Here is a 21719-nt window from a genome sequence, read left to right on the forward strand (position 1 = left end):
CAGTAACTCAGCCTGAAAACTTCAATCTGTTCCCTCTGACCAAAGTTTAAAGCTCCGGTGGAGTTAGGCAAACTCCAAATGTTTACGCTTCAGATGGGGAGACAGAAACAACTTCTTCTTGGCATGCTTCTTAGGCAGCTGGCTGGCATGTAAACAGTGGCTAATGGTTGTTATGGAGACTTGGTGACCTCAAGACACCTCTCGCTTTGCAGCGGTTCCCCACACAGAACGCTTTGGAAATTGATTTAAACTCCCGAATCGTCCCGATCAGCAGAGAGAGTGTGCTACAAATGATGTGACTGGGTCTCCTTCCAAATATCCTCAATTTAAATGTTGCTTTTTGATTATTTAAAGAATAAATAAGTTAAAACACTTTCATCTTCCCATCAGTTTTGACCAAGTTCCAACAAAACACTGATGTAAAAACATCGGTGTTTTACAGATTTGTACCTTTTAATCCCCAGTGAGTCCTCCACAAAAGCGTCAGTGGTTGTGGCCATCAAGTTACATTTTGGTCACTTCATGTTTTAAGGCAGGCTATAGTCTGGACAGTAACAACAATCTTCTGGTGACTTTCAAGTCTTTCTTTATTGCGTATCTTGAATCTACCACAGTATTTTTCTTTCTAGAGTTCAATATGCGTTAGCTGGAGCTATTTGGCTGCTTTTCTTTGAATCAGAAACAATTGGCTGGATTACTTTTTTGGTATAGTTGGCATTGGCTTGGTTTCAACGTAATCCCAAATTTTCCACTTCTCAAGTAGAGCGTAAACACAGCCTATACGGTCATTTCCAAATCCCTGGAAATCTCTGTATCGTTTTCCATTTCTATCAAGTTCAAGAATCTTTGTCTGCAGATCATTTGATAATTAGTTTACTCTCTTCAGAAAGGGCAGAAAAGTGAAAGCACATCCCATTATGTGATAATATAGTACATTAAAATGCTAATCATCTCAATACAGCCAGCATAAATTGTTGTCAAATGCTGATTGATGTTTAGTGTTTGCTGCTGCATTGCTTATGTATTTTTAGCAACTTTACTGCATGGCTTTCAATAGACTTATCACTGTTCTGAGGACAATTGATAACTTGAAAGTCAGCATCCTTTGCCATGCATTATGTATAACATGCACTTTATAATATGCATGAGACCAGAGGAGGTAGTTCTCATATTAACCAAACAGTAAAGTGAACAAAGTATGTTTATCATTTCTTATTAAAGAATACAGCAAAAAAAAGGAAAAAAAGATAAAAATCTTGAAAAATGTGTGCAGGCTTTTTGTGAAGTTGACCTTATGGTGATTTGTATAAATCAGATAAACTGAATACAACAAGACGTATCCCGTACGTTTAATCTCAGGAGTCTTTTCCCCTTGACTCTGTAGTGCAAAAAGGAAAGTTCAGCTTTTCTCAAAGAGCTCTTCTAACGCAAAACCACAAATTTTCCTCAGTCCTCAATTTTTTTACGATCATTGGAAGGTCATTGTTTCTCTTTCACTGCTTTTTTCCGTCACAACCAAGGCTTTTTTTCCCCCTAATACATTTTAATTTAAATGTTTTACTTTCCCTTTACACTGACATTCATTAGCGTTATACAGTGACTTGCCTCGCTTTGCTCTGAAATCACTTTTAACATCCTGCCCTCAACTGCTTGACAAAAAGAAATATTATTTTGTGAAGCAGCAAGATTCCCTGACGAATCTTACGGATTTTTTTTTAAGTGTGTGGAGTAGTCTGATGGTCAGTAGCCATTACTGCTGAAGACATTTATTGCATCAATAAAAGCTCTGGGTTGTCAACACTCATTCCCTCCTAAGAGAAGGCTAGCAGAAATCTGCACCTGGGATCGGAAGGATACAACAAAGCAAGTGCTCAAGCCTTGGCAAATTAGAACAAGAATCTTGTTGCATAATTTTTCCAGGAAAAACATAATGCTGCTTTATTACAGCTCATCTTTGTTTCTAATTTGGCAGTCACACTGTGCAACCACTCAAGCTCAGGACTAGAGATTTCTGTCACAATTAAAGATTTTGAAGAATGAAAGATTGCTTGACCGCTTTTGCCTTTCTTAATCAGAAAATCCTCCTGAAGAATGTTCCTTCTATCACTTACAATTCCATGTTTTATGAAACAACTTGTTTGGATGCACCTTAGCATTGTAACAGGAGTTGAAGTGAAGGTATTATTCTTCCAAGGACACAAGCCAATTGTGCACAAAAATCTAAAACTGTTGCTCTGGTGTGTTTGGAACAACTGGCAGGCTCACCAACATAACCCCACATAAGCACACAAATGCCCAAATAAACAACATAAAGTTCACAACTGTAGACTATTAATGTCTGCCATATCTTTTTGTTATGAACGTTTTGGTTTGAATTGTTTTACACCGCTGAAGTAAGTTAAAACAGACGGCTAATGTATAGCTGGCTGTACGGTACCACCAGTCCAAGAAAACAGTTTTATTTTCAACAAGCTCACAATGATATGACATCTTTCTACAACAGGTGAGGGAGGATCAGGTTTTGCTTTTGTCAAATATTTATTGCTTAAGCCTCCCATCTTGCCGTACTTGCACACCTACTAAAAACTGCATGTTACTCAGATTTAAATGTTTGTAAATTATGTGGTATAACAAGTCTTGTTACGTCTGTGAAGCATGTAGATCAGTTTTATGCTCTCTCATTCTGAATAGTGCATTTATATTTTGAATAGTGGTGTGGAATTTGTTGCATTTTTTAGTTTGAGAATGCAATCATGCTGTTTCTCATGCAGTCATACTCTTAATTTATTTCTATATTTACAGATCAATTGATACATTGGGAATGAAACTTTAAACCTCTATGAGATCGCCACAGAATTTTTTTTACTGAACTATTTACCAAGTAGGCCAAGTCATCCATTTCACTTTCAGTTTCAAGCCCTCTTCATCCCGAGTGAACCCTCATTAGTTCAGACTTAGCGTCCAGACAGCATATCGTGCAGTGTTGTGGCTCTTGTGTTACATAAATTGCATCTGGTAGCTTCTCCAATAATGTTTCCAAATAATTATTGGACCATCTGGCTTATCTGGTGATCGAATTGCGTATTCTAAAATTATACTAAAGTCTAATCTACCTATTCTACTGTCTTTTTGTATGGAAATGAAAGGCAGATATGCAACAGCATGACAGCGGTATGTGTTCAGGAAAGCGTCGTCGACGTTAACCATTGCGTTTTGTTAATCAACGTGGAGAATTCTGCGTTACATAACGTCACATCTTTGTTCCGACAACAATCTAATTTGAAAATCACTTTTATAGTTCATCTTTAAATTGGTCGACTTTCACATATATACAGAGCCGGTTACTTCCAGCTTCCCCATCTCTGCCGTCAGACTAATTAAGTTAATGGGAAATGGAATTCTTCCCCTGATTAAATGAGGCCTGACTCCCCACCATCACCTCCTGATGAAGAGGTTATGCTGAGTGAGGCAGCTGACACATCCACACATATCTACACTGAAGAAGAAGACGAAAAAAAGCCACTGTACAGATGTATCGACACACTCATGGAGCAAATGTAAAAATCCGTCAAACTAAAGACTTGCGCATGAGAAGCATATTAAAGCTTCTATGATGCTGGTAATGTGTTTCAACACTGACATATCACCCCTAACGGCTCCTTGTATCCTCTCTCCCATTTCTAGTAATTAGGGCTCATTAAGTCATTAAAATGCTAACAGCGATTTCCCAGCTTACATCAAGTATGTTAAAAATAATTAATAATCAAATGAAAAGTGAGTATGATTCTGTATCAGCCCTCAAAGAGGAAATAAAGGTGTGATTAAACAAGAGGGGGACATTACACAACTCTTTTCATTAATAAAACTTGCCACTTTTCATGTTATACTCGTTAAATTCCAGAATAAATCAAACAGTAGGGAAAAAAGCTCTGAATATTTCCTGAAAAGAGGTTCAACACAATCTCCTGTGTTGCTGCAGAGGTCTTTTAAATCCTCTGCAGCAGGATTTAAAAGACCAGACGTGTAAATCTGACTCCATATTCACATGAGTCTGGTCCAGGAGTATTTGCTGATTTGAAGCCAAAGGTGTTCACATTCACGGTGCAGAGTCGCATGCGCCAACGCGGACTGATGCTGACAGATGTTGTAATGCTGACGCAACAACAGCAAGCGTGACATGAGGTAATAGTGCAGTAAAAGGAAGAGAGGATGTGAGACGTGGTCATTCTGCCAGTTTTCTTCACAAATTGTGTCTGCTGGGAAAACTGAGCTGTTGCAACAAACGGCAGAAGAGGACAACAACAACAACAACAAAAAACACAGGTGATCCAAAACAGATCAGGATTGAGCAACAAACAAGTACTGAAGCATGAGAAGACAGAAATACAAAAGCAACAGAAGAAAAAATGGGCAAAAAAATTTATTTTATTGTTTATTTAACTACTGCTTTTCTCAGTGCAACCAACTGCCCCCGTGAAGTCAACTAATTAGAAAGCAGAGTCGTGTGTGTAATTTAAAATTCAGCCTCAATAAAGCTGTTCTGTGAACGCCTGAGAGGTTTGTTCAGTTCAGGGATAAACATCAGAGAGGGCTTCGGTGCTCAGTATCCTGAGCCGCCAACATCCCATGGAGGACTGCTTAATCCGTCATCCGAAAACGAAGAGTGTGGCACAGGCGCCGCAAACCTGCCAAGACAAGGCCGTGCGCCTAAACCAAAAGGGCCAGTGAGGGGCGCATCAGCTAAGAGGCTCACAGTAAGTATTGATGAGCTGCAGAGATTTACAGCCCAGTTGGAAGAATATCTTCAGCTGCTCCAGAGTCGGGTAATGCTAATCGGTAGGGCAGATAGGTAAGAGGAAATCCACCAGCAAAAAAAACCTACAAGATGTCTCGTTTTTACTTTCCCATAAATGACATACTGGCATAAAACCGGGTGGAATACACCTGAATATTTTTATCTGGATTCAAATTGCAGTTCTGGTCACGCTAGCAAGAAATAGAGAAAAGCCATGGAATCTTTTCCCTTATTTAATAATTTACATCTTCCAAGCTTTACGGATCACGCAAGTCCAATACTCCTTGCCTTGTAACTTTTGTAGAACGTATTTGACATTGGTGCCATGCTTTCAGGTTTGTCTGTCTGTAAACTCACATAGACATAGAGAATTTTTAAGAGCCACTGTTGTTGTAGATCGTGCCAAACTACACCGACTTCCATCCGTTAAAATCAGCCCAATGCAGAGGCCAGATTGCTACTCATACAAAAAAAAAAAAAAAAACTTCACCCATAAACCGTCATTAAACCTTTAGGTACACCTTACACTGACTGCTGCCCTAAGCAGGGTGATGTTTGACACCTTAAGAATTGGCTTTGGTCCAATTCTGGACTGCTGTTCCCAAAATAGACTGTGCTAAAATAAGGAAGGGTCTCCCGTACAAACCCACAGGTTAAATTGAGGCGCGTATGGCGGCTTTGTAATCAATATCTGAAGACATGGGCAACATGATCTGCAGCTAAAATTGCCTGTGAGTTCCCCAAATGTTTTGACCATTCACAAAACTTCAGCGGTGAATCCTTGTCAAAATAGTTGCAACAAATCTTGTTTGTTGCAACTGACTAGATTTATCTGTAACATTTGAAATCCATCAGCCTCAAACATTCCTCTCTCTCCATCACAAAAAAAACCCTTAAAACAAAAAGCTACACTTCCTGTAGAAAGGAGTTCCTGGCTTGGAGAGATATGCACAGTTTGCATAAAGAAAAAAAAAAATTGCCAAGCACTGCTGGGCAAAAATCAGTCCGACAGACTTTTTTAAATTTTACACCACGTTTCTCTACAAATGTTAAACCTCTCACATCATACAGACATCAGTTTACATCAGTTCAGCTCCTATTGTACTGCTTACTAAAGTTAAGAGAAATTAAGTTTGTTTACTTCTTAAAGTATGCGTGTCACATTCAATGTGCTCCTGTTCCGAATGCTGCATGCATACTGGAATCAAGAGTGTGGAAAGCATACGGTTCGGCCACGTTCACATTGCATTACTTTTCACTGTGAAAATACAACCTTATTTTATTTACTTCACATTCAATGATCAAGTGACCATCTGAGGATGAAAAACCATACACCCTGCTCCAAAAGGGCTTGACTTTTTCTAATTTCTTGAGATCCGGTAACATCTTGGTCACCTCGATAATGGGCAGCGTTAATCTGGTGTAAAATTAAAGTAAATGAAAGATTTCCTACCCTAGTAGATATTTATTTCAAAAATAATGTGTACAGTCATATGAAAAGGTTTGGGCACTGCTATTAATCTTAATCATTTTTATTTTCTAGATATTTGGGTGTTTGCAACAGCTATTTCAGTTTGATATATCTAATAACTGATGGACACAGTAATATTTCAGTATTGAAATTAGGTTTATTGTACTAACAGAAAATATGCAATATGCATCAAAACAAAATTTGACAGGTGCAAAAATGTGGGTACCCTTATCATTTTATTGATTTGAATACTCCTACTTTTCACTGACTTACTGAAGCACACAATTGATTTGGTAATCTCATTAAGCTTTGAACTTCATAGCCAGGTGTAGCCAATCATGAGAAAAAGTATTCAATGTGGCCAAATCCAAGTCCTATTTGAATCTCCTCTGAATAGTGGCATCATGGGCACCTGAAAGCAGCTCTCAGATGATCTGAAAACAAAGATTGTTCAACATAGTTGTTTAGGGGAAAGATACAAAAAGTTGTCTCAGAGATTTAACCTGTCAGTTTCATCTGTGAGGAACATAGTAAGGAAGTGGAAGACCACTGGGACAGTTCTTGTTAAGCCCAGAAGTGGCAGGCCAAGAAAAATATCAGAGAGGCAGAGAAGAAGAATGGTGAGAACAGTCAAGGACAACCCATAGACCACCTCCAAAGACCTGCAGCATCATCTTGCTGCAGATGGTGTCACTGTGCATCTTTCAACAAGCTGTATGGGAGAGTGATGCGAAAGAAGCCGTTTCTGCAAGCACGCCACAAACAGAGCCGTTTTGAGATATGCAAAAACACATTTGGACGAGCCAGTTTCATTTTGGAATAAGGTCCTGTGGACTGATGAAACAAAGATTGAGTTGTTTGGTCATAAAAAAGCCATTATGCATGGCGGCAAAGAAAAACACTTGCTACCCACTGTAAAATTTGGTGGAGGTTCCATCATGCTTTGGGGCTGTGTGGCCAGTGCCGGCACTGGGAATCTTGTTAAAGTTGAAGGTCGCATGGATTCCACTCAATATCAACAGATTCTTGACAATAATGTTCAAGAATCAGTTACAAAGTTGAAGTTACACCGGGGATGGATATTTCAGCAAGACAATGATCCAAAACACCGCTCCAAATCTACTCAGGCATTCATGAGGAGGAGCAATTACAATGTTCTGGAATGGCCATCCCGGTCCCCAAACCTGAATATCACTGAACATCTGTGGGATGATTTGAAGCGGGCTGTCCATGCTCGGCGACCATCAAACTTAACTGAACTGGAATTGTTTTGTAAAGAGGAATGGTCAAAAATACCTTCATCCAGGATCCAGGAACTCATTAAAAGCTATAGGAAGCGACTAGAGGCTGTTATTTTTGGAAAAGGAGGATCTACCAAATATTAATGTTCCTTTTCTGTTGAGGTGCCCATACTTTTGCACCTGTTAAATTTTGTGTTAATGCGTACTGCACTTTTTTTTTTGTCCAATAAACCTAATTTCAATACTGAAATATTACTGTGTCCATAAGTTATAATGGACACAGTAATAATTTATGGATTAAGTTATCCATAACTTATTATGGATAACTTAATCCATAATAATTTATGGATTAAGTTATGGACAAACACTGAAACACTATTTCAGTGTTTGCAACTGAAATAGCTGTTGCAAACACCCAAATATTTAGAAATAAAAATGATTAAAATTAATAGGGGTGCCCAAACTTTTTCATATGACTGTATAATGATTGTCATTTAATGGCTGCCACACTTACCATTGTCTTTGCTATAAAAATATGCTGACGTCTCCTATTCTCTCGGAAACATTCTGTTTGGTATAATGGTGACTATCAAAGCATTGTCGTCTTCAAAGTGTTTCAATTAAAACCTTAAATTATTCATCTGAGCTATGAACACAATACTCAAGACTATGAAAAGAAGATATACTGGTCATTCCAGACTTACAAATTGGATGAAAGATTGTGCAAAGTCTTTTGAAAAACCAATTACGTACTGTACATATTTCAAACTTGAACAAAGGCGGTGTTGAAATGTTGGTGTCATAACAGAGAACTGTTGAAGTCATGAAGTATTCATAGCTCAGTGTTGCAGAAAAGTTATCTCACATATTTTAAAAAACAGAGTGTTTGGTAAAAAAATAAAACAAAATGACAAAAAAAGAAATTAAACAGTATACAATATAATAGGTAATTTCTGATTCGAATAAAAGTGCACAATGAAACTAAATTATAAACACAGTACCATCTGTACCATTGTCCTGTAAATATGCTAAATTGATCCATCAACAACAACTATTACCACATATTTGCACTTCCATATTTTTAAAATTGCATGCATGATAACTCTTCTCTTGGAAAAAAAAACTAGATTGTCTCAAATAAAGAGCAAATTAGTGTTTTGTCTCAAAGGTGCTTCTTTTTCTCACTTTCTAGATCACTAGTGAAATTTAAGAATTAAATAACCGACCACTTTTAAATGCTTGCAGTCAGAAATCAAATCTCAGCGCCCACCATGTGAATGAATCGATACCTTCAAGCCGCAGTTTTGATAACTAAAGCAAGCAAGGCTGTGATAAATGCTGCAGGGAGACGGAGACTCTTTGGTTTCAACGTGAAAGTGGAAATGCCTGTGCAATAACAGAATATCAGTAACAGTTTTAATCTAATATTGTCTAAATGTTTAGCTGTTCACAGAAAACAAATATTGATTAGTTTATCGGATCTAGCTGTGGGCCAGACTTTCGTTTTTCTTTTTTTTTTCTTCGCATTACACCACTGCTGGGATTTAAACTTGTGTGGATGAGTTTTCAGAGACAGTAGCTCTGACAGTAGCTCACATTTCGTTTCGCCCTTCAGTCGGTTTGTCAGTCAGCTGCGTGTGATGGTTGAAGAAAACTTATGCCCCCTGATCATAAAAGGAAAATCAGAAGTTCGGGAATTATTCCAGGCACAGAAAACAACTTAGCGATGACTTGGAAACCACTGGAGGTGGTACGATTTCAAATCTCCAAGGCACACCTTGGAGATTTTGCAATCTGTGGAATAAGACTGAGTCAGCCAGTTATTAGATGGCTTATTAGGTCAATAAAAAAAAACGATCCATTATATGATTGGCTAACTCACTAATATCAGCTCGTCAAGCTTCCAGTTTCAGTTAATTTTTGATTACCATTTACAGATGAAGCTGTAGAATTTTGTTTAGAACACTAGTTATAAACAAGGATTACAAGGATTTTGTAATTCTAAAATCCTTGTGAAATATGTAGCATTTTGAAGATAAAATTCCTAATTAATTGTATTAAAATACATTATTTTGTTTAAGCCTTAAGGATTTTCAAGATATTTTCTAGATACTGATTTTAGTTCAGTCACTGGAACTTCATCCGAGGGAGTTATTTTATGTTTGGTTTTTTTGGGGGGTTTTTACACCATTTTACACTGTACATCAATCAAGTATAAATGCTCGGCAAAAAAAATACACATATAAAAATCCCACTCAATTAGCTGAATCTAAAAAAAAAAGTGACAATAATCAAAACATAATAACATGCAGCACTGTGATTCAAGCTGAAACTATTAACCAATAACTTTCCGTGTCCTGTGGAGAGGAGCCGCAGTGAAGCTGTTAGTCAATCAGCCATGTAACAGCTGCTGCGTCGAGCGTGAGCCGTTCCAGCTGCATTTCCTCTCCCACAGATACACCAATGTTTTTCTCACACCCACTTAATGGTCAGAAACAGAATTGCAGTCCTAAAAAGCCCACAATAATTCAAAGATTTTGGTAAAGGTGAAATCTACAGCCGCATAGTTTTCACGGCAGATCTTTAATCGGAGCTGAACTGAAATGTAAGGAATGTTTTTATTACCTCTACAACTAAAATGACACGATTCAAGGTAAATTTAATTTTGTGTTAATCATAAGGCTGCATAGAAGCAAATGGCTGAAGCAACAATGTTTATAGAGTTAGGCCACATATCTCTCATAAAACAGTACACATTGTAAAAAAAGTAAACATTTTATCAGGAAAGTCATGTTTTGCAATGCAGTGACACCTAAAAGTGAGTTTTTGCTACCAATTGACTAATCAGAGTTTGTCAATCAGATATACGCAATTTAAATGCATGTTATTATTGTCTTGTTTATACACCGAATTTTGATTGTGCGGATGTTTTTGTTTCTCGCAGTTGATCAATAAATATTTATTGACATAGAAGTATTGCCTCGTATACAAGTTAGAAAAAATCTAATTTATTTGGGTAATTAAATAAATCAGTGAGTATAATGATTTCAGAAAATCTTTCAAATATAATTGATTTTATTGACTTTTAAAATGACTTAAAACTAAGTTCAATTAAGACAATTTATACTCAGAAACACTGAACAGAGCGCCCCTAAATTAAACGTCTCACACCAACTGCATTGGTTAAATTGGAATAGTTTGTTGTGCTGATGTGGGGCGATGGGGCAAAGCGGAGCTAGAGAATGAGAGGGGGCGTTCCTCTGGAGTCTCTCCTGCCTGCTGCTCTGTGTACAGTGCTCATTCATACCAGCCAAGCTTCCTCCAATCACAGAGCTCCTCTCCTGCATGTACTGCCCCCCCAGCTGCATGGGGCCTCCAAATGACCATGTCAAGGGCCAGATGCACTTACAAGAGTCAACAAGGCTTGCAACAAAGCTAACATGGGAGTAACACAGCAGGTTCCGGATATAAACATCCAAATTCACAGCACGGTTATCCTATGGTAAGGAACCGGCAACACCAGTTTTTGAGGTCGAAGCTGTTGTTAGACCAACTGGCGTGAAAATGGACGACGACGATGTGAATTTAAAGAAAAAGCAACATGTGCGCTGGACACTTGCAACAACTCGTTTTAATCTCATTGCTCCTTTCTGAAAGATGAAGCTGAAGCATATCAATATAACACTTCAAGGTCATAGATTTCACTCAAGATCAGGACGAGGCATAACACTGCATAAGTCATTTGACATCATGGACTGTAGTGAGGCTCTGACCAAGCTTAACATCTGCTCACAGCATGATTCTCGCAAGATATTTCCTGTCAGAGGGCTGTAGTATGGTCTTTGAATAGTATGCTGCATGTCAATGAGGACCATTTGCATACTCATTACGAATGCACAAATATTTGTTAAGGAGATCCATAAAACTTGCTTTTTTTTAGTTCTGTTGAGGAGGAAAATATTAGCGGGCTACAAGTGAAAGAACAGGAAGTGTCAGAGAGCTGCCTCTTCATACAGAATACACATCAGTAAAACCTCGACAAATAACCCACTTCTGCCCCTCCTGCATGGCCTCCTACAGAGCAACTCTGCTCTCAAGAGGCTGAGCAAACAGCAAGGAGAAACTGAGAGCCGGTGACCTGCGGTTCGATTAGCAAGTGAATATTGCCAGGGCTGCTAACGCTTTCATAAGAACACACTGCACCCTGCCTTTCAGACACCCGACTGCTCGGATGGACTCGAACTGGATTAAACACCAGCAGAAAACGGACAGACGGATGGACACAAAGGAGGGGAGCTTACCGATGTGACACAGCGAACCTGTGTACTGAAGCCAGAGGAATTTCTGTACAGCCTTTAACCTAAAGTACTGCTCAGTAAATGCTTGACTCAGAACATGTCAGAAAGCTGAGAACCTGACGTAATGAAGTAAGATGGTGCTGTAAATCAATCAAGTGTCTCAACAATATATTCTCTGTTCACTGGCGTTAAAGTACAACAAAGTCAAAGCAGCAGCAGCAAAATTCAATCAGGTTTCATCTCTTCAGGACAATGAGATGAATCAAAAACATTTGTATGAGAGAAATCTTAACATTTCTGTACTTTTACAAACGGATGAAGAGTCTTTCTGGTAACTGAAGAAAAAAAAAAAAGATTAGACATCAAAGTTCGGCACTGTCATCCGTAGCACTTTGTATTGGTTAGTTTCTTGGTTTCCCTCTTAGCTGAAAACTTCTCTAAACATCCAACCAGTCCTGACTGAATAGTCACCCTCCCAGTTTCAGTTATTTGCCAGATCCACCTGTTGAATTTCTGCTATCATGTCCCGAGTCCTATGTAGGATACAATTCCCATTTTATTTTCCTTGTGTTTGCGTTTATTTCAATAAGTTAATGATTGTTTATAACCCTGGCTACTTCGGTCCTCCACAACCGTAATGTGACACATTGCATGGCATGTTACATAGTGCAAGTTTCAACTCCCACCACATTGAACAATGAGAGACACAAACCTGCCACAAAATGATGTTAGAAAAGTCTGACAGAGATATTATTATAACAAAATGATGGTTATTAATCTACTATTCAACTTTAAAATGATAATAGTTTTACGCTTAACTTGATCTTGTACAAGAACAGTTTATTGTCAACTTTAAACATAGTTCACTTAAAACTTCAGCAGTTGCTATAAATTATGCTCCTATTTTTTTCCTAAAGACTCTGCCTTGGTGCTTATTGTGTTGACATAAAATCAGACATTTACATATTTTTACTCTCGTTTTTGGGGAGATAAAATTGTGTTAACACCAATTGGGGTTACCAGTGGGGTCCTAATGGACATGTTACGAGCAAAAACTACGTCCAGACATTGGTCAATAGGTCTAAGGTAGTGAAGGAGAAGACAAGAGGAAAACATTGGGATACTCTGCTACATCTATCTCTAGAATCCACTGACCCCAAATTAGTGTAACCCCCGTTTGGCTAAACTAACTTCAGTGAGACGCTTCTTGAAGCCATCTACCACTCTCTGAAATCGCTCTGAAGAAAATTGTCACACTCCTTACGTTCAACTGTGTGATTTTTTTAGAAGTCAGTGCTAGTTGCAGCTTGAAGTCTTTTTTTCAGGGTGAGTTTGTTACGATGGACAGACTGGGTGGTTTTTAGTAGTCTTCTGTACCGCTGTCGACAGTGAAATGAGTGATTAATTTCAAATGCTTTTTTAAGGGGTTAAAAAAAATGTGATCCCCTGAATGAAAAAAGGTCACTAGAGGGGTCTCTAGGGATGGATTGGTGCAGCCCTGCTTTTTAATGATATTTTACTGATGCACACCTTTTGTGCTACAGCTGTGTGTGATATTAGGCATTTTAAGTGGGTGAGGATGTTGTAATACCAAAAAAATAAAACATTTTAAGTTTTATTACATTTTACTGTAAAACAAAAAAATTGTTTTTCTCCAGATTGTATTGCTTATTTTTATGACTTGAATTTTCAGAATCCTTCGTATTGATATTAAATATCCATGACCAAAATACACGTGACCAGAACTCTCTGGTTTTTCTTATGAACTGATGGATGTTCACCATGAACACATCGATGCATTGTGATGTTTACAGAAATAAAACTGGCAAGCAGAGCCATATGCTCAGACATTTCAACAGCCACCGTCACCAACAACTAAATAAAAACATGCACCATCATACTGACTACTTAAAACTGCAATTGCTACAGCACAAGGTGCCTTTAAAAAAAAAATCAACATATTCATTCCACGAATATAACTTAACCCAGGGCATCTTTAAATAATATGCGTCCTAAATTAGTATCGGCTCTCTGGGGAATGGATCAAGATACAGTCACAAATCACAGCTAACACACTCAAGCTCCCAGACAAGCAAGGAGGAACACTGGGAACATTGCATTACCTAACCAAATGCATACACACGCACATGCACACACTCACACACACGTACACAAACAAACAGAAGCTTAATTTGCCATGTTCCATTAGCTGTTCTCTAAACAGCCTGTAAAAGTCTCAAGCATGGGTGTCAGAAATGTAAGAGGGATCAAAAGTTCTCAACAACACTATAGATACATGCATCGATCTTTAATTATTTTAATAGGATACAGCTGAAAGGAAAACAAAAATAAATAATCTTATTTGGTGAGGAGAAACAAATGTGAAAGGAGAATTTTTTTTTTTATGCTTACATTTTAAAATGCACCATTTTCGAGAGAATAACGTCTCCCTCCAGTAAGTGTTTGAATTTACACCAGAACTGCCATGAAAGTCCTTCCACAGGCATTTTGCATCTATTTACAATGACAATGTTTAGTACTTAAATCACTCAAGGGCTTACATCTGCATGTCAAGGTTTTTTCTTCAACAATTTTACAAATTGACAAGTGCAGAGTTTGAGAGAAAACAAAAATGAGAGCTTTTTGAGAGACAATGAAACAAATGAATCCCTTAGGTTTCGGAGGGTCACCCGAAGTTCTAAAACGTCTAACTAGTACTCCTATGTCAAGTACACAAACAGCTCAAACTAATCTTGAATATAGCTTCTCTGGAAAACAAATTTAACATATTTAGAGCAAAAGCTTTTCAGTTGATTTGAACAAAACTTATAAAACAAACTTTGAAGCTTCTTTAAAATCTTAAGTCCAAGGCCTGCTTCAGACTAATTCAACAATCTCCTATGGTCTCATGGATCTCTAATAACATTCAGTCAGTGCCGCATCGTGGCAAATATAGAGGACCTAATTCATGTGTTATGGAAAACATTAAGCTAACAAGGTTGCCAACTAGATGTTCCCTCGTCAGTATATCATAGTGCTTATGATTCTATTCTATTTGCAAAAGGACATTTTGTCACAATCCACAGTATTTCCTGAAATGACTGGGAGGCTTCAGCACCTCCACCATCTGTTTCAACCTTTCTATGGGGGAGCAAACACCAACCAGACTTTTAATATCTTCTCTTCATAAGGTAGCTCATCACTGACCACGACATATTTCACATTAATCTTGATCTAAAATATCACAGTGCAAGTAAAAGCATAATATATATATATATATATATATATATATATATATATATATATATATATATATATATACACACACACACACACAAAAGTAGTTTTCTTTGCAATCAAAGCCCAGTCTTGCAACCTGAATCAGTACTAATTATGGTTCTGTAATTATTGGCGTGAAAGTTGAATACATAATTCATTTTAGATGCTTAGTGAGATACTTGTGGTTGCAGGTAGAGCAATAGTTTCTGAAATAAAATAACTTTTCACTGATATTCTAACTTACTAAATATGACTAAATTATCTTGCAGAAATGTTTAAATGTTAAATGTGCTGTTGCCTCCAGACTAGAAATATATTTAACATAAAGGATATATGTATCTTGTCAGAAGTTGGTATTAGCAATTACCAAACAACAAGGAAATACCCAAGATATAATTACAGTGCCAATTTAAAAGTTGTAGGGGAAATACTTTAAAGATTAAGTTACAGACTAAATGAGCTGCAATAAAACGTGTGAAATGAGTAGGTATGTAAAATGGGTCTTCTCTGACAGATGGTCAACCCCAAAATGCACCCACACCCTTCAGTGCAACTTTACTGCCATGTGCTTTAAGTTAGAAAATGGACTTTGAACATAGCACGGCTGTGTAATAAATTTTCTGTCTCAAAAACACTTTCTACCCATTTCTGTCAAGGTGACTAAGATTTTTATTGTCTACATTTTATTGCTGGCTTTACAAAAATATTTACCACATACTTTCCAGAAGGGTTAATTACTCAAACCTGACAACAACAAGGATATATTTATTCTAGGTACTTACTATTTCAATTATATTTACAGCCACCCTACTACACTCTCAAAATGAGAAATTCATAATTAAAGTTATGATATCAAAATGTGAGTTTTAGGGTGATTTAATGTTTTATTTTAAAATATAGTACTCTATTAATTATTTTTCCCCTGTACAAGTTCAAAGTGTTCTTGTGATTGTTTCAGTTTTATATCATCACCTGTGACGCTCCACAGAGACCCCATTAAAGAAATTGTAGTAAGCGTTTTACTGCGACACCGCCAAAAGATTTATGAAGTACCTATTTGAAGGTTCAAGTTTCCACTTCAGTCACCAGAGTCTGATCAAAGGTGTGCAGGAAACATTTTTATCAAGACAAATGGCCCTGATAGGGAACTATTACTTTGATAATGACCTAAAACCTTAAAGTTGAGTGTGCGGCATTCACATTCTCTGACTGTTCAAGCATTCCACGTGTAGTATTTTTTCACCCCCATCTGGTCAATGTCACATTAGAATGAATCACCACTTTAGCTTGTAAAATGTGTTAAGCATAAATTGTACTACATAAACTGAAGCAAACGGATCAAAGATTCTGTGCAGGAACATCAGAATTAAGCTTGAATGCACAGATAAACCTTTAATAGCTGATTTCAGTTTTTGACCATTATTTTTTTTCTACACTTCAGCAACTGTGACTAATAAATGACAAGTAATAAATGGTTCTTTGATCTAGATAACAGGTTTTCTGATGATCAAATACATTATTTTAAATATTACACTGGTTTGTGCTACATGTAGCAGAACCTGTTTGTGCTACATGCAAGCCACTTGCAAATAAATGAAATCCTAACACTTGAAATGCCCTGAGAAAATGTTTAGAACTGCCTGTTTTAATGTCACCAAATATACCTATGCGCTAATACACAGTAGAGACTCCCTTAGCATTACAGGAGAAGATAAAATCATCTGCAGTTCCTTATGTCCTGCTGTTAATCAGTGCCAAGTAAAAATGAATGATGCTCCTGGATTGGCTGCTATAATGCAAACACCAACCAATAGCGTCTCACGTAGCATTCTGGCTGGGTGTTTAAAGTGTTCCAAACCTATGCATGGTAACTTATAATCAGCTTGCTTGTAAAGCAGCTGACTGCAGGCTAGTTCCCAAACTACTCAGCTTAAAAACCAAGAAATTTGCTTTTTATTTTTGTGTTATTTAATGAAGGGCAGAAGAACAAACAGGGAACTTTTTCTGTACAAGGAGCCCTTACAGCTAGATGAAGTGAAATTATGTAGTGCTTTTATGACTACATTCGAGCCGCATTCACCCAGTCACACACTAAGTGTCTTGTTCAAGGAGAGGTTAGCATTTTACAGGGGAGGAAGCTGGAATTAAACCCACAACTGTCTTATTTTAAGATGACCGCTCTTCCCATTGAGCCACAGTCAACGCAGGATGGTTAGAAATACTACTTAATTGACAATATGTTTGTTCTACTGTATAATTTTGCTTCAGGTTGTGTATCAAAATCAAAGTAGCAATAAATCAAGGTGATTTCTAAGAATATAGCTGGAGGAATTAATATTATTTTTGCAGCAGTAGGAATTATTGTTGCTTTTGTTAGAAATAAAGACAATCGGTTCATGTTGTACAGTTTTGTTTAAAAAGTTAAATTGCAAAATACAGTACTGTGTATTTTTACTACAGGTTAGTACCGTGAGAATGTCAATCCAGCCCATTAGAGAATGATTCAGAATTAAAACAGTGAAGACATTATGTCTAATTTGTATCCGAGAAAAGCTCGTCACTGACATTTTGTTAGAACTTCAGATAATGATGTCAACACATTATAAAGTGTTGCAAAAAAAAACAAAAAAAAAACAGTACCACTCCTGAATAACTACTGGTTTCTAATCTATGAGACAAACTAATTGAAATATACTTGCAGTCAATGCCCTGTCTAGAACTCATACATGCTCTATTTGTTTAGTCTAAGAGGAAAACACAGCTTGACGAATGCACCATGACAAGACCAGTGGAAGAGATGAATGTACATTTAAGTTTCATCAAGGCATATCACACTCTGCTGCTTCTGTGGAATTGTACCGGGGGGAGGGTGGGTGGATTGCCAAAGTGGGAGTTGAGGGTTTTAAGCTGGACAAAGCAGAAACACATAAAAAAAAAACTAGTTAGCGCACAGGGATAAGATAAATGTGAGTTTTTACAAGTCATGCAGTCATGCCTGATAAAAATGGTGTTTTTCAGGTCAGTGTTCAGTCACTACCTGTGACTCACTATTCTGAAAATCCAATTCAGTTTCCCATAAACCCTTGCATAACTTTAGATAATTATCTTTTTTAATAGCTGCAGAATTGTTTGACTAAACACAGAGTTTAACAAAGAGCCGTCTAGACTTTTGTTAAATTCATTTGCTTGTGTTGTGTTAAGTGTAGCGCACATATTTCCGTTTGATTCTTGGGGTGAACAGATGCACATTCTTTGTGCATGTAGGAATAGCCCTTGACCTCAAATTTGCCCGGCACCCATTAGGGCATCCCTCACTGTGCCTGCTGCTTACCAGCCTGTATTCCCACAGCCACTTCCACTTAACACTCCAGTTTAGGAGGTCAGTGAAATGTACTCAAAGGTCGGCAACAAAATTAAGGTCACTGGTAATAATCCAAGCAGTGAACTATTGGACACATAATAAAGCTCATCAATTAAGAAGTCTCCCTGTTTTTCAAAATCTAGTAAGTCTGCAAAATGGTCACGGAGAAAATTATCTGGTTGTAAAACACTAAACTTTGTAATAATTTTTATATATGAAAAACATTTTAAAGTCTATTAAAACTTCTAAAATGTCAAAAGTCAATGATGACAAGAACACTCAGGCAAAGTTCCCTCTCCCAACACAAATTAGTACAAAATTTTAGGTGTGTAAATTTTTGCAGTTATCAGAATATTGATTTTTTAAATCAAATATCACTATTATTAGTAGTTGCACTGATAGTGGAAGCATTGTTGCATTTTCATTTCATCAGCAACATACATTTTTTTGTCAGTGTCACATTATCTCTGCAATCGAAACACAAAATGCATCCAGCTTTCTCTGCATTGTGTCTTTTCGAGTAAAGAGGATATTGATTAAGGTTATTATTATGAAGCCAGAAATGATGGTTATTTCTCAAGTTATTTTCTAACTTGATGGTACACAAACAGCAGCTCCAATAGTAGACTAGAAGACCAAACAATACTGTCCCTTTGTCATTGATGGTTCCAGCCCCGCAGGGCTCTTCTTCAGGGTTTTCCCCAGTGTATTATAAGCCTGGCGGGCCACCAGGATTTACTTTGTGCCCCCACAAGTCTATACATTACTTATTTAAGTCTTTTAAAAATGTTAGCATTTTTTAAGACTTTATAGTTGATGTTCTGGTATTAACCTTAATCTTTCAATAACACATAATTGTCAAGTGATATTTTCAAATTTCCTGTCAACTTTAAACTTTTTTTTTTAACTCAAAAACACAACAGACTACTGGATGGATGATTTCCCGAGCATCCCAACCACCAGGCTTAGCAAGTTTTCTGGGGGAAACCTTACACTTCCCTCATTCTCACTCTACTTCACATGGAACAGTGATGGGTTTTGATCACCACAACCGATTCTTTGTAAGGGAATCAAAAGAGTTGACTCCCATCCGTTGCTCAGCTCTCATTCTCAGTGGCTCTGCCCCGATCAAAACCTTGTTTTGATTGGCAGCATGTCTTCTCAAAACCAAATAACTAAAACTCACATCCGCCCATCCATGCTGAGGCCTTATATTTATTTGAATGAAACCTGACATAGATTGGTCACTGAGTTTGGCTCTGTTATGATTGCCTTTGGTAGATTTCTAAGCAGTGTTGTGTTCGTTTGTTTTTGTGTTAAATATTTATTATTTCTAAGCTTTTGCGAGCAGATATTAAAGCACAAAACCTCACAGATTTATGCACCCTTTTGGTTTCTATAACTATTGTGTGAGGCGTTTGTATATGCATCTGAACCGTGGATTTATTAATTACAGTGTGCCCACTTGTATTTAATTCAAAAAGCTGAGTTCCAAATAATAAAAATTTACACAAGTTCAGAAGACTTTGAACATTTATTCCAACAATTATTGTCTGAACAATCACTGATGTTTGCTTTTGGATTGTCCGGAGGCTCTTTTATTTGGATTTGGATTGGAATCAGAAAAACCGTTTCTGAAGATTCAAAGACATAGCTGAAACAAGTGGAAAATATGAAAATGGTGTCTCGCAGAGCTTCACTCAAAATTAATAAGCTTGGCATAGCATAAGAGGGTAAATAATTACAATAGTATCCCAGGGTGATCAGTCCTGATTGACACGGTTGGCTTCCAGAGTTTTCATTTCAGAAAACCGCTCTTGACTGAGACTTGCACTTGAACTACAGCAAACATAAACAACCAATCAAATGTCAACTTCAGGTGAAGAAAATACTGGGCCTCTGAAGCATACAAAATACTGAAGGGACTACATATCTAGCCTGGGAACAACTCAGAAATCCCTTGAATGGGTTTGAGAGTGTCACTGGGGAAAGACAAATCTGGGTTTCCCTCCTGGACCTACAACCCAATTTCAGATAAGGAGAACACTGTAGATGTATGAATGAACCACCTGCTAACAGTTGCTTTAGACATTAATGGCATTTTAAACACACAGTAAATACATTTCACACACCATTTTGATCCAATGAACAGTCATCACTGTTCATTGGAACAGTGAATGACTGTAATAATTTATGATAAGATTAATTATCTTATCATAATTTAATCTTATCTTAAATTATAAGATTATTTATCATAATTTAAGATTATGATAAATAATCTTAAATTATTTATCATAATTTAAGATGATAAATTATGGAATATTCAACTCCACCTTTATTCCTCTGTTTTATCTGTCTTATTCAAGAATCCAATGCAGTTGCATGTGGCTTTAAACAGAATATTCCAAAGAAATAATGCTGAATACCAAATAATAATTATAGTATACTAGCTTTCTATTTATCTAACAGAAAAAAACAAGCTTGTTAGCTAAAGTATGCATGAGATAAGAAGGATAATTTCATTACCAAGAATTCAGCTAATGTTAAGCTACTGAATACAAGCATTATTTAGTTGATCAGAAGTTAAACATTTCAAAGAATTAAAGCATAGACATTGAACAAATCATACGCATTTCTGTAGACTTATTTGATGAAATCACAATAGACAACCTACATACTAGATTTCTGGTTCTAGGTGTGATGGCCTCCATTGTGGGATCAACTCATATAAAGAGGATCTCAATGGGGGGGGATTTTATTCTAACTTACTTGGGGCCTGTAATGCGTGGTTATCCATGCACTACATCATTAAAAACATTTAATTTTAAAACAGCAGCAAAACTTGCAGTATGTAGTGGAACGTAGACACTTTTTCGATTTAAGACACAAAAAGCCCCATATGTATGGACCTATAAACTATACATTTTATCCAACCATCTGACACTATAAGTAAGCAAATCAGGCTTAGATATCTACCTGTCTGTCTATGACTACTACATCTATTCAGATGCATGCAAATTCCTAGTATAGATTAGTTTCATGCCCTTTAAACCCATTATACATATAAAATAGGATGTGCTGTAAAAAGTTATCTTCCATCAACCTGTGAGACTACCACTCTTCTGTCCAACTTGATGATTTATAGGTTCTTAACAGCTTCTTGTTTGAAAGGCTTTTTTCAGCCATTTAATTACAGATCTAGAAGTTTCTGATCTGATGCAAACTTTAGTTTTCCATCTGAAATGGCCTTGAACTGATATTTGAAAAGCCTTAA

The 21719-nt window shown here is 37.1% G+C and overlaps 1 protein-coding gene across 1 annotated transcript in view; it reads right to left on the reverse strand.

Moving 5' to 3' along the window:
• The window catches only part of igdcc4 (immunoglobulin superfamily, DCC subclass, member 4), a 58659-nt gene that overhangs the window by 34539 nt on the left and 2401 nt on the right, over positions 1 to 21719 (reverse strand).

The sequence above is a fragment of the Poecilia reticulata genome, chromosome 3, assembly GCF_904066995.2.
Source record: "Poecilia reticulata chromosome 3, P_reticulata-male-v2, whole genome shotgun sequence".
Taxonomy (NCBI): domain Eukaryota; kingdom Metazoa; phylum Chordata; class Actinopteri; order Cyprinodontiformes; family Poeciliidae; genus Poecilia; species Poecilia reticulata.